This window comes from Mustela nivalis, assembly GCF_964662115.1.
Source record: "Mustela nivalis genome assembly, chromosome: 7".
Classification (NCBI taxonomy): Eukaryota; Metazoa; Chordata; class Mammalia; order Carnivora; family Mustelidae; genus Mustela; species Mustela nivalis.
This window is the reverse complement of record NC_139026.1, coordinates 83,692,454-83,705,382: the sequence shown is the minus strand read 5'-3', so window position 1 is coordinate 83,705,382 and position 12,929 is coordinate 83,692,454. Positions and strand designations below refer to the sequence as shown.

General features: G+C 44.8%; 1 protein-coding gene across 2 annotated transcripts in view; it reads right to left on the bottom strand.

Annotated features, from left to right (window-relative positions):
- The window catches only part of ANO6 (anoctamin 6), a 186,634-nt gene that overhangs the window by 93,828 nt on the left and 79,877 nt on the right, over positions 1–12,929 (bottom strand). The window lies entirely within an intron of this gene.

The following is a 12,929-nucleotide window of genomic DNA, read 5'->3' as shown; positions in this document are numbered from 1 at the left end:
ATTACTAGCCCGCGGAGCTACTGCATTCACAGGAATTAAAATTAAACAATTAAAAATTCGGTTCTTCGGTGTCACTAGTCACATGGTAGGGTAGGTCATCAACAGGACATGACCACTGGTTGACCCTGGACCTGGACCCCAGCAATCAGAGGCTCCTCACCCCCTCCTCTGTCTTTGGAATGTGCATTCCATTCGCCTTCCCTGCTCCGAGAAGCTACCCCAAGGACATAGCCTTGAGATAGTGATGTGGAATTCAGACCATCTGGTCCACATATATGACTGAACACAGTTAAGGCTCTATATAACTTCTAAGATTCTGGCAGGTGGTGGGGTTGTGGGGTAGTGGTGGAGATCTAACTGCCTTGAGGCTGCTTAAGATAAGCCTTAAGTTCCCTTGCTTATTAAACCTACCACCTCTAGATCTGGAGTGGCCTCTTTCTTCAGTCTCTCCTTCTCTTCACACATGGGGTCAGTTTCAGATTGTACTCAGGAAGGTCCCGAGGAGGTTTTGAATGAACACCCTACTTCAAGGGTCTCCACAGCCAGACATGGCTAGAGGGCTACGGTGTTGGACATCAGAGAGATAGCACACTTCCATCATCACAGAAAATTCTGTTGGGTAGTGCTGCTATAGCATTGCTTTGTCTTTTCAGCTCAAAAGTTCAAAACCTTGATCCTTGGTCCAATACTGCTACATTCAGCCTCCAACTGTCTAACTCCTCCCACTACCCTAGATCAACTCTACACTCGATACACACTGGACACTCCTTACTCATCCCCACCTCCAGTCGTGGGTTCATGCGGTTAGGAAACCCTCCTGTACTACAGCCACCACACGTCGGTCAGGTTCGTGGGTCAGCTTGGCTAGTCTACAATACTCAGTTATGCAGCTGAACACTAATCTACGTGCTGCTGTGAAGGTATTTGGTAGACATGGTTAACACATACATTCAGTTGATTTTAAACGAAAGGTTATAATAATGACATACTTCTATTATAAAATGTATGATACAGGGTGCCTGGGTGGCTCAGTCAGTTAAGCATCTGCCTTTGGCTCAGGTAATGATCCCAGGGTCCTGGGGTCGAGTCCTACATCGGGCTCTCTGCTCAGTGGGGAGTCTGCTTCTCTCTCTGCCTCTGCCTCTCCCCCTGCTTGTTCTCTCTCTCAAATAAATAAAATAAAAATAAAAATAAAATGTATGATACAAGCCATTAAAAAATAACACTCTTTTTTAAAAAAATATTTTATATATTTATTGGACAGAGAGAGAGAGAGATCACAAGTAGGCAGAGAGAGAGAGAGCTGAGCAGAGAGCCCAATGTGGGACTCGATCCCAGGACCCTGAGGATCATGACCTGAGCCGAAGGCAGCGGCTTAACCCACTGAGCCACCCAGGCGCCCCAAAAAAGAACACTCTTAATGACTTAAATTATCTTAAATATTTACATCACATACTGGTAATTAAAGGAGCAGCTGCCCTAAAAAATATTCAGAGCCTGACCGACTGTTCAGGTGGGACACTGGTCTTCTCCTACCCTGAGACTGGGACTTATACCATCGCCCTATGGTTTTCTGGCCTTGAGATTTGGTCCAGAATTCACACCATTGGTTCTCCTGATTCTCAGGCCTATGGACTGAGACTGAAAATGTGCCACTGACTTTTCCTGGGTTTCCAGCTTGCTTTCTCTTTCTCTGTATATGCATCTCTGCACGTGTGTGTGGAACAAAAAGTCTGGCAACTTTCTCACTCAATGCTCCTACAAAGATCATTGCTTTTACCCAGGATTAAAATAGTTCCAATCACTGAACACTACATTAGAAACTAATGATGCACTATACATTGACCAAGTGAATTTAAATTAAAAAAATAAAATAAAACTAAAATAAGACGAAATTTTATTTTATTTTATTTATTATTTTATTTTAAAAATAAAAGGAAAGGTGATTCTCCTCAATGATCTGGGTGAGACTCACCTCATCAGCTGATGGCCTTTAAAAAAAAAAAAAATATCCTCAGGTTTCTCTGAGATAAAGAAGTTTTACCTTAGGGCCTGTAGCAGCTACACCCCTGCTCCCAAGGCTCCAGCTGGCCCTTCCTGCCACCATGCTCTATGCCTTGGACTCCACACTGCATAGACAAATTCCTTCAAGTAGATCTGCTTAATAAATCTCTGTTTATAGGGGCACCTGGGTGGCTCAGTGGGTCAATCCTCTGCCTTCAGCTCAGGTCATGATCCCAGGGTCCTGGGATCGAGCCCTGCATGGGGCTCTCTGCTCGGTAGGGAACCTGTTTCCTCTTCCTCTCTCCCTCTGCCTGCCTCTCTGCCTACCTGTGATCTCTGTCTGTCAAATAAATAAATAAAATCTTTTTTAAAAAAGTTGCTTAAAAAAAAAACCTCTGCTTATATATAGATACAGATATATACGTACAAATATGTATACACACAACTGAATGTGCAAATACATGTGTGTGCGTATGTATATAGCCTACTGTTTTCTGGACTGGAATACCTTTCGGTGCAGATTTCAGCACCTGGTGAAATATACCCTTCAGGGCTGAGCCATTTACCACCAGCGCCTTCAAAATTACAAATGTGACTTTTCAAAGATAATGGTTCTTAAACGAGGCTGCACGTTAGAGTCACCTTCGTAAAATTGTTACAAACATAGGCAGGTTCTAACTAGAAGCAAGATTAGCATCAGAAGGCCAGCTTGGACCTTCACTTTTTAAAAGAGCTCTCTAGGGAATTCTGAGGCACGAACAGAGCTGAGAACCAGGATCCTAACCGAACTCCTCTGGGCTTTAAGTGCTGCTGGAACTCCTCAAACACCGCACACTGCCTCATGATCATTCGTTCAAACAACTAATCAGCATCAGTGGCAGGACTAACATTTGTCAGTTATGAAGACTTGTAAGTGCGTAGGGGACAGAGGCAACAGTGGGCCCACTCTTGGCCTTGAGGGGAAACACTGAGATATACTGCTTGGTATTCCTTGCAGCACATGGATTAATAAATATTAAATGAATGAATAAATGAAAATTTTAAAGCAAAATTTAGTGAAGCTGATGGTGGTTTATTCAAAATAGTGCATAATTTAAACAGCTCTTATTTCTAGTTCAATTGAAAATCCTATTAGCAAGTGTTGGTAAGTGCCTGACATATTTATTTATTGATAGACTGTACTGTAGGTATTTTAGAACATTGCTGAGTAGGATTAATTCTCACCCCACAGATAATTTGGTAGATACCCCATGCCTATAACTACTCTCCTAAGAGGCCTAAAAAACGCCTCTCTATGCTCTTATAAGGGGAACAGAACCAACTCCTGATACCAGCACAGTCTGAGCTCGTCCGAAGGGGAGGGGAGGGGGACGGAGGGGCTGATGGACACAGGGCTGTGGTTACTGTGAGGCTGGCCAGCCCTGTACCTGCAATCTGTGTGGTCAAGTATAAACGTCCATAAATGTTAGATAAGATTTCTACTGTATTATTATTTTATGAATATGCTTTTAAGATGGCTAAAATGCTTTTCCATCACTGTGCAGTCACGGAACAACACCCCAGTGAAGGAATCTGCTGGTTTTTCTGCTTTTTCACATGAGGAGACTGAGTCCTAAGAGAAAAAGCGACTGGCTCACAGGGGACTGAGAGCCGAACGGCATAGGGACAGACGGCTTCTAATTCCCTGGAATGCCATCTTGTGCTCAGCTTCCTGGGGGACTTTCAGAATGACTTTCTTTTACAAAAAAAAAAAAAAAATTTTTAAGTAAAAACACTTTTCAAAGTCTCAGAAGTACCTCCTCTCGTTCACCTCTCTCTCTCTCCTTCAACCTTTTTATTTCACAAGACAGTATATTCACTTTTTAAAAACACTTAAGACTACCGAAAAACCATGAAATGCTGGTGATACCATTAGAATCCCTGAATGATCTGTCAAAAGTATCATTATGTGTTTTTATTTTAAGGGATTTGGACTCAGCAGTCAAATTTTACTCCAGCCACAAGTATGGTCTTGACTTGATATATTCTAATTCTTACTAATATTGTAAAGATCTATATTATTGGTTTGCTCATTATAATTAATGAAAATGCTCTTTGGTAGTTATTAAAATCTGTAAGGTCACATTAATCTACATTTCAAAAAGTAACTTGGGAGAAGGAACTGTAAATGCATTTTCCTTTTAACAGAGCCATTGGAGTTTTCTGGGTAAAAGCGTATCTTACAGTGTTTGGTTTGGTTTTGCTTTTTAAACCAGAGACAGACTTAAGGAATACATATGCAGCTTATAGTAAAGATGCACTCTTTATTGTTATTTGTCAAAACAAGGAAAGCTAGGGTTAACTAGTAGGACTTCAGAAATAAAGGGATTTTAAATCATCTTTCCAAAGCCCTTAAGCCTTCCAAATTAATTACAAATTCAAAATACGTTGGGGGGTGGGGGCAGCTACAGTTGAAATCCCACAGGTCTCTCCTTTTCACTTTTCCAGGAATCCTGTGAATTCATTCTGTGTATAGATTTCTGCCAAGTTCTGTGTTTCTCTTTAAATTTTTATTACAACTTCTTCCATTACTGCTGTTTTTTAGGTCATGGCCCAGTCAGGTTATTTACCAGCAGACTCTCAACTTTAACTCAATTCTTTTACTTCTATGGGCTTTTCTGGCCATCATTGTGGCATGCTTCTAGATGACTTATAATCAAATGAGTTCCACGGTAAATACTGACATCACAGCTTTGTTCAGAATGCCCAGGGCTCCCTGCTTTCCTCATGCCTGTTTTTGTCAAATTAATTTTGACATTTCCCCAGATAATGGATAGCTCACTGAATTCCAAATGGGATACTTTGTGGGGCAAGAATTCACAAGGCATTTCAGTCAAGGCTTTCTGAAAATAGGGGAATAAAAGCAGTCAAACAAGAGGAAATTTGGTTGATGATGATGATAGGTTACAGGAGGGGAGAAAAATAAAACAAAAGCAACTCAGATTCATCAGAGCCACATACAACTTGCTAGGGTGGGATAGCCAGAAACATCCTGTCTTTCTCTCACGCCCTGCCTGCCTCCCACTACCAAGTCCTGCTACGCATAAAACATCACACCCTTCTTTCCTATTCCCATTGACGTGTCCTGGTTCAAGCATACATCATCTGCATAGGCTGTTACCATTCTGTCTACATGTGAACTCCTCCAAGGAATTATGATACTTCAAATATGAGCCAGTCTTTCTACTGAAATGAAATGTCTGCCTATATATACTTAAAAAAAAAAAAAAGATTTTATTTATTTATTTGATAGAGATCACAAGTAGGCAGAGAGGCAGGCAGAGAGAGAGAGGAGGATGCAGGCTCCCCACTGAGCAGAGAGCCCAATGCAGGGCTTGATCCCAGGATGCTAGGATCATGACCTGAGCCAAAGGCAGAGGCTTTAACCCACTGAGCCACCCAGGCGCCCCTACACACCTTCTATTCATGGGTCTTAACACTGTATTTTGCAACTCCATCCACCAATTACTATCATCAAATATTTAAATTTGATATCATTCTCTTGCCTAAGTGTCAGAATCCACTACCATGTTGATTTTCTAGAATCAACATGCTGCCCACTCCCCACCCCCCCGCCTCAAACTGGTGCACCCAGAAGAGTGGGTGGCTTTACTGATAATGAGCAGGAGAAGCCTAGTACTTCCTTTGTTCTGGACACATAGGTATGAATGCAACCTAGACTTGCATTAACTTTTTGACATTATTATTACATGCTTGATTCATACTAAGTTTAATTAGGCCAATACCTAGCCTTTTCACATGATCAGTCATTAGCCTCAGCTCTAACAATCTGTACTTAGGCAGCATATATTTGTGAATTAGGGTGCAGGAGCTTACTTTAATTCATATTGATTTTTGTCTCCTCTAGGAATTGATTTCTAGCTGTTGTTCCAGTCTTGGTAAGATCAATTGCCCAGATAAGTATCCTCTCACTGGGTCCACATTTCTTCATTCTGTATCTAAATGTAATCTTTTTCACACTGTTTGCTAAAATCAAAACACGCAAAAATGTGTCAACTACACTTCAATTAAAAAAGCACAATAATGCCCATGGCTTTCCCCTGTTCTGCCATTATAATCACCTCCATTAAAAAAAAAAAAAAAAAAGAAAAAGGTAATGTACTCAGTTTGACATGACTTATTTTTACTGAACTTGCATTGGCTCCTGATGACCTTTCCTTTTTTAACATTCACAAACCATCTGCTTAAAAATCTCATTCTGTAATATTCCTGGAGATTAATACTCTAGAGGCAATGTCTCCATTTATCAGAATTCAGTCTATGTCCAACTTCTACCCTAACCCTACACCTTCTGGAAAACTGTTATATTTGTCCCTCTACAATTCTAGAACTTGTCCTGGCCCCCATATCACCTCCAGATTCCCAACTGTGGTTCCAGGAGCAAATCACATGTCCTCTGAATACCCTGGTTGACACATAATCCTTCTAGCTAAGAAGTTTAAACTCATTTGGAATAACGACATGCCTTGCTACACTAGTTTTATGCAGCATGGGAATAAATAAAAAAATAAAAATTAAAGGAAAAAAGACAAAAGAAATATAGAAGCTGACAAGTTCTTCCCCCCTCTGTTTTCTTGTACCATTAAATAGTCTTCCTCAAGTTTTAGATTACTGCTTCAAAATCCAACACAACTCTAAAGTCAATCCTTCTCTCTTTCACTCACCATGCTAAGCAATTTTTCCACAAGCTTCCATTCAACACATTCACTCCAGACTTCACTTTTATTCTTAACTTTTAGTAATAGTGGAAAAAATAAGATTGGGATATTCCAGAGGATTATGAGCATGGAATGATAATTTTGTTAACTCTGAGTTAAACTGGTCGCGTAGCTGGTCTGGTCCAGCTGGACCAAAAGCCCAGTCATCATTTATGACTGTTTCTCTGGGAAAATACATTCTGCATTCCAAAGAAGTGACTCAGAAAGAAATCTCTGACTGAGACTTTGCACGCTGGCCTATTTTTGCTCCTACCCTCCAATCCTAACAAATCAACAAATGTAGCTTCTGAATCAGCCACATAAAGCAAACGAGTAGGTCCCCTTCTCTCTATATTCAGGCAAAGTAAACGCTCCCTCACCTTTTGCTCCTGAATGCATGAAATGCTCTCAAAGTTGAAATGCCAGATGAATTCCTACCATAGCAAATGGGCCAATTCAGCTATTCTTACTAGCCTATCTTTGGTCTCTTTTCTTCTTTTGAGATCTTTTGCCAAATCCATGTTCCTTTGTTTGGTTTCCTTATTTGGGTGAGTTCCTTTTCTCTTTTAGTTTGGTGAATTTAGTGCCAAAACCTACAAAACAAAGCCATCCTATTTCTTTGTAGAAGACACAAGAGTACAAAGCCAAGTAAAGAAATGTTTTATTCCCAGTCTTCCAGGTCCTGAAGATCCTGGGATCTTGAGGCAGACCTTGGGACTTTGGTTGGGTTTCTGAGATTAGCCAGAAAGACTCTGGACTGCCAGTCTCCCTCCACAGCCCCAGCACCAATTCATTTACCTCAGGGCCAGTTAAGCCAGAAATAACCAAAATGAAGTCTGGATTTCTGGGGGAGGGGAGATGGAGATTAAAACAGACCCCGGAAGCCATTTTGAAATAAAACTTGACCAATCAGGGGTGCCTGGGTGGCTCAGTCATTAAGCGTCTGTCTTTGGCTCAGGTCATGATCCCAGTATTCTGGGATCAAGACCCGAGTCAGGCTCCCAGCTCAGTGCGAAGCCTGCTTCTCCCTCTCCCACTCTTCCAGCCTGTGTTCCCTCTCTTGCTCTGTCTCTCTCAGTCAAATCAATAAATAAAATCTTAAAAACAAACAAACAAACAAAAAACTTGACTGAACACTTTGAAACAAAGCCTGAAAACAAAACTATGCAGACCTCTGGGCAGGTGGCTCTGATCATTCTTTCATACCTTTCACACTCAGGGCAAAGAAGTAAGGCTGACATTCACGCTATTCTATAGGTCACTCTCAGACCCTTAGTGTTCTTGGGGTAAAAGCAGCCCCTCTTCGGTCCCTGCAAGTTGTGTAGACCCCCAGAGTTTCCCAGAGCCTATCATCTCCCACCTGCTAGCTGCTGCTCCTGGTCCACCGAAAATCTGGCCCCTGATTCCCATTTCCCTCTCCTTTCCATGCTGTCCCTCATCCAGAAGGACATCTGCATCCACAGACATGACTGGGCCACAACTTGACCCTAGTGATGCTCTCCCTTTCACGCACGAACTTCCATGGTCTCACCCTGGACCTTGTCATCACTTGAAAAATTCTCTTTCCAAAACCACTTACTCAGGTGTCCCCCTTTGGGACCATCACTAACATCTCCTCCTCGAATCCCAATGCCCTCCGAGGCACCGTGACTTTTTCTAACCAATCTGTGGATGCGTGTTTCCTTCCCTACCCTCCCTTCCTTTTGAAAGGTTACATTTCCCAGACTCATCATTTCATCGGTATTACCAGTATTCTGCACTTTCCATCTTGACCATCTAGCGAAGCCCCGACTCGGGCAGAAGCCTGCCGTCTGCTTTCGGGGTGTCCGAGCGACCTGGAGAATCCACAGCAAGCAGGCTGGGATTGCTGGAATTCAGGCTCACCAGCCCCACCTGGGCCCTCACCACGGCCCAGGCATCCTCATCCCGTGCTTCTCCTGTTTTCTAGGCCAGTGTGGTCTTCCGCTCCTCCGGCTCTCTAGGACTGCTTCAAAGCACCACCTGCCCCTCATCCCCCACCACCCCAACATTCTGTTCTCTTCACTCTCGGCGGCTGAAAGTGGAAGCTGTTGGATAAGAACTCCCTCTGCTTCTCTCCAACAAAGCCCTAAACCAGCAGCATCTAGCGGCTGCTCCCGTATCTTTAGAGACACTGCTCCTCCCATCTAATGGGGACCCTCCAGATCTATAAACCATTCCACAGCACATCTCAAAGCCACTCTTTTCTCATCGATATTTAAATCTGTCCAGGGTTCCATCCGACAGGAGGGTATCATCTCTGGTTCTCTGTCTCCTCCACTTCCTTCTCTCTCACCCTCCATCCCTTCAAAGTCAGACTCCCGGAAAGAGAGTTCAGGATTTCCTATTTTTTTTATTTCTCCTCCTTGTTCCATAATCCACTCCAAACGGGATTAGAGGGGCATCCCCACCACTCCCCAAAAACAGCTCTATATAAGGACACCAGTGACCCTAACACCTTTCCAGGATTCATTTAACTCACTGGTTCTTAAATGAGGGCAATTTTGTCCTCAGGGGACATTTAACAATGTCTGGGCATATGCGGTTGTCACAGCTGGGGACAAGGACCTTTGCATCCCATGGGCCAGGGCCAGTGATGCTGCTAAACATCCTACAGTACACAGGACAGCCCCACAAGAGAAATCCAACCCAAGATGTCAGTGGTGCTGAGGCTGAAGAATCTGCTGACTGAGTCCCTATGCAACACCCAAAACTACTCCCCACGTCATCTGCGTCTCAGCTTCTATCCTGCCACCCTTCAGGTTTCTCTCCCACCTCTCCAGTCGTCTCCTTTGACAGCCACCTACTGATCCCTGAGTCACCAGTCCTCCTTTCTTAGAGATTTGAGCCCTGCCTCATTGTCAACCTCTCCAAGACATTTCTTCTGACATAATTCTTGGGGATTTCCACCTCCACCCTCCCAGCACCCTGTCCCTGCAACTCTACCCTGCCCCAGCCCCTCATTCCAATGCTCAGTATCCCAGACCCTGTCTGTCCTAATGACTGTAATTCCTCCCTTAGTCAGAAAGATCCTGACTCTCCAATCATATTTTTCCTGTTCACTCTCTCCAATACCCCAACTGCAAAAATTATCAAACCCCACTAAGGTCTAACTGTCCTGATCCTGCTCATGACCCTGGTGCTCTACTCTCTTGCAAACACCTTAAAACTCTCTTAGCCCTGTCTTGCTTCACTGAACTGGCTTGAAGAAACCCCCACATTGCCTAAATCAAACTTGTTGTCTAAGGTACTGTTCCCCAAAGCCGGACTTGAATGGGACAACCACACACTTGCCATGACAACAAACCCCAGGTGGGTTCTCCTGGTGCTGCCAGGAAATCACACTGCATTTCCCAGAGCTTCCACTCTCAGATGACTGTCTCATACCTTCTCCTCTCTCTTTAGGTCTCTTACGCTCTTCTTTCTTCCTCAATGTTAGTTAATGTCTTGCTTTTCGTTTCACTGCTAAACAAGAAGCAATCAAGAAAATACTTCAGGGGCACCTGCGTGGCTCAGTCATTATGCCTCTGCCTTCAGCTTAAGTCATGATCCTGGTGTCCTGGGATCAAGCCCCGCATCAGGCCCCCTGCTTGGTGGGAAGCCTGCTTCTCCCTCACCTACTACCCCTGCTTGTGTTCCCTCTCTCACTGCATCTCTGTCAAATAAATAAATAAAATCTTAAAAAGGGGGGGGGGGCACCTGAGTGGCTCAGTCGTTAAGCATCTGCTGTTGGCTCAGGTCATGATCCTGGGGTCCTGGAATTGAGCCCCGCATCAGGCACCCTGCTCAGCAGGGAGCGGTCCCAATACACTGGTTTTCCTCCTACTTGTAAGAATAAACTCTCTCTGCAGCCATGGGAGTGTCCAACCTCTCTACTTATGGACCGGATTCCATTCCTTTCTTTTCTTCTCAAGGATGTCATTCCAAAAATCCTTCCTTCTTGCTCCCGCATCATCCTGTTTTCCCTCCCTACTGAATTAATTTCCATCACCTTATGAACAGAAACTCCTGCCTTTTTTTTTTTTTTCTGTACACAGCTGGTACAGCTGGGCATACCAGGCAGTTCTCTGGGGCCTATAATGCTTGCATGGTGGACATGCTGGTGGGGCAGGGGATCTTGTCCTGGGCTTGTGACACCTGGGTGTCCCAGAGGCTCCCTGGCCCTAGGTCCTGAGCAGCAAGGGCAGCAACACCAGGCTCAGCTCACGTCCTTCAGGGCGGGGGCGGCACACTGGGGCAGGATGGGGACTCCTGGGGCACATGAGAGTTGTAGTATTTCCGCTGCATCGGTTCCGCCTGCTTCCGTGTCAGCCGCTGTGTGAGCTTCCGGAAGTCAGTGCTCAGATATTTGCTGCATAGCACAGAGCCCATCGGGCCACTGGGGTAGGTGGGGACGGTGCAGTAAGGGGAAGTCGCCACAGGGAAATCTGACGTCTGGGGGGCACTTACTGCCACTCGCCCTGGCAGGGGACACGCACCACCATCCTTGAGGGCCACCTTCACGAGCTGGTGATAGAACTCCTTGAAGAGAGTCTTGGCAGAGCCCAGGGGGTCTGCAGAAATCAGTGATGATGACATCAAAGGCATCCTTGTTCTGTTTCATGAACTCAAAACCATCGCCCACATGTAGGGTCAGCTTGGGGCCACAGCCCCCCACAGCTATACCTGGCAGGAACTTCCTAGAGACCTGAACAGCATCCTTGTCAGTCTCCCACTGGACCACAGGCTGACTCCACGGAGGAATGCTTCACCCCCTCCTGCAGGTCACCCCCATCTCCAGCCCCGATGAGCAGCACCTGGCAGGGGACGGGGCGGCTACAGAGGGGCAAGTTGGCTATCAGATCCCGGGAGAATCAGCCCCCTCCGTGCACTGGGTGACGCCGTGCAACACTAGCACGTTGCCACAGTGCTCACTGCAGAAGACAAGGAGAATCCAGGGCAGGCTGCAAGGCAGGAGGAGAAGGGCAGCAGGAAGGGACCGGCTCCACGCACTGCCCGTGCTACAGCCTAACCTGGCCAGGGGTAGGGGCAATGCCTGTCATCTTCAGACTAAATTAAAAAACTTCTCTTCGATGTGGTATATATACACAATGGAATACTATGCAGCCATCAAAAGAAATGAAATCTTGCCATTTGCGACAACATGGATCGAACTAGAGCGTATCATGCTTAGCGAAATAAGTCAAGCGGAGAAAGACAACTATTATATGATCTCCCTGATATGAGGAAGTGGTGATGCAACATGGGGGTTTAAGTGGGTAGGAGAAGAATCAATGAAACAAGATGGGATTGGGAGGGAGACAAACCATAAGTGACTCTTAATCTCACAAAACAAACTGAGGGTTGCTGGGGGGAGGGGGGTTGGGAGAAGGGGGGTGGGATTATGGACATTGGGGAGGGTATGTGCTTTGGTGAATGCTGTGAAGTGTGTAAACCTGGCGATTCACAGACCTGTACCCCTGGGGATAAAAATATATGTTTATAAAAAATTAAAAATTAAAAAAAAAATCAACTGGAGGAAAAAGAAAATAAAAGGAAAACCTCATTCTAGTTTTATTAAGGTGCAGGAAGTATAAAACTAAAGCATGTCTTAACAATTCGATGAGAAGTTCTGTTACCATAAACCTGATACATATGCTCAGTTGGAAAAAAAAAAAAAACTTCTCTTCGTCCTCATACATAATAACAGCTTGTTCTGCATTCATGTTCAGAGAAGAAAAATATAACTGGACGTGTTATCTAAATGCTGTGTATCCCATTCCTCTTCTCCCCTACTGTATTCAGTCCTCTCTAGTTTTGTATCCCACTGCTCAGCTCAGACTTCTCCTGCCAAGGCTTCCACACTACTAAACCCAACTTCCCATCCTTCCCAGCAGATCTGGTCATTCCCTCCAACTTCAAACCTTCTTTGGCTCCCAGGACTCTCCTCATTTTCCTCCAACCTCGCTGCTCCTTCTTCTCAGCCTCCTCTGTGGATCTGTCCTCAGGGCCTCTGACTTGTGAACACTGGAGTCCCCAGGGCTCTGTCCAGGGTCTCTTCATCTGAGGCCTCGCTGGCCTCAGTCCATGGAACAGATTCAAACACCACCCGTGTGCGGACAACCCCCACATCTCTAGCTACACTGCTCTAACTCTACATCTGTATATTTT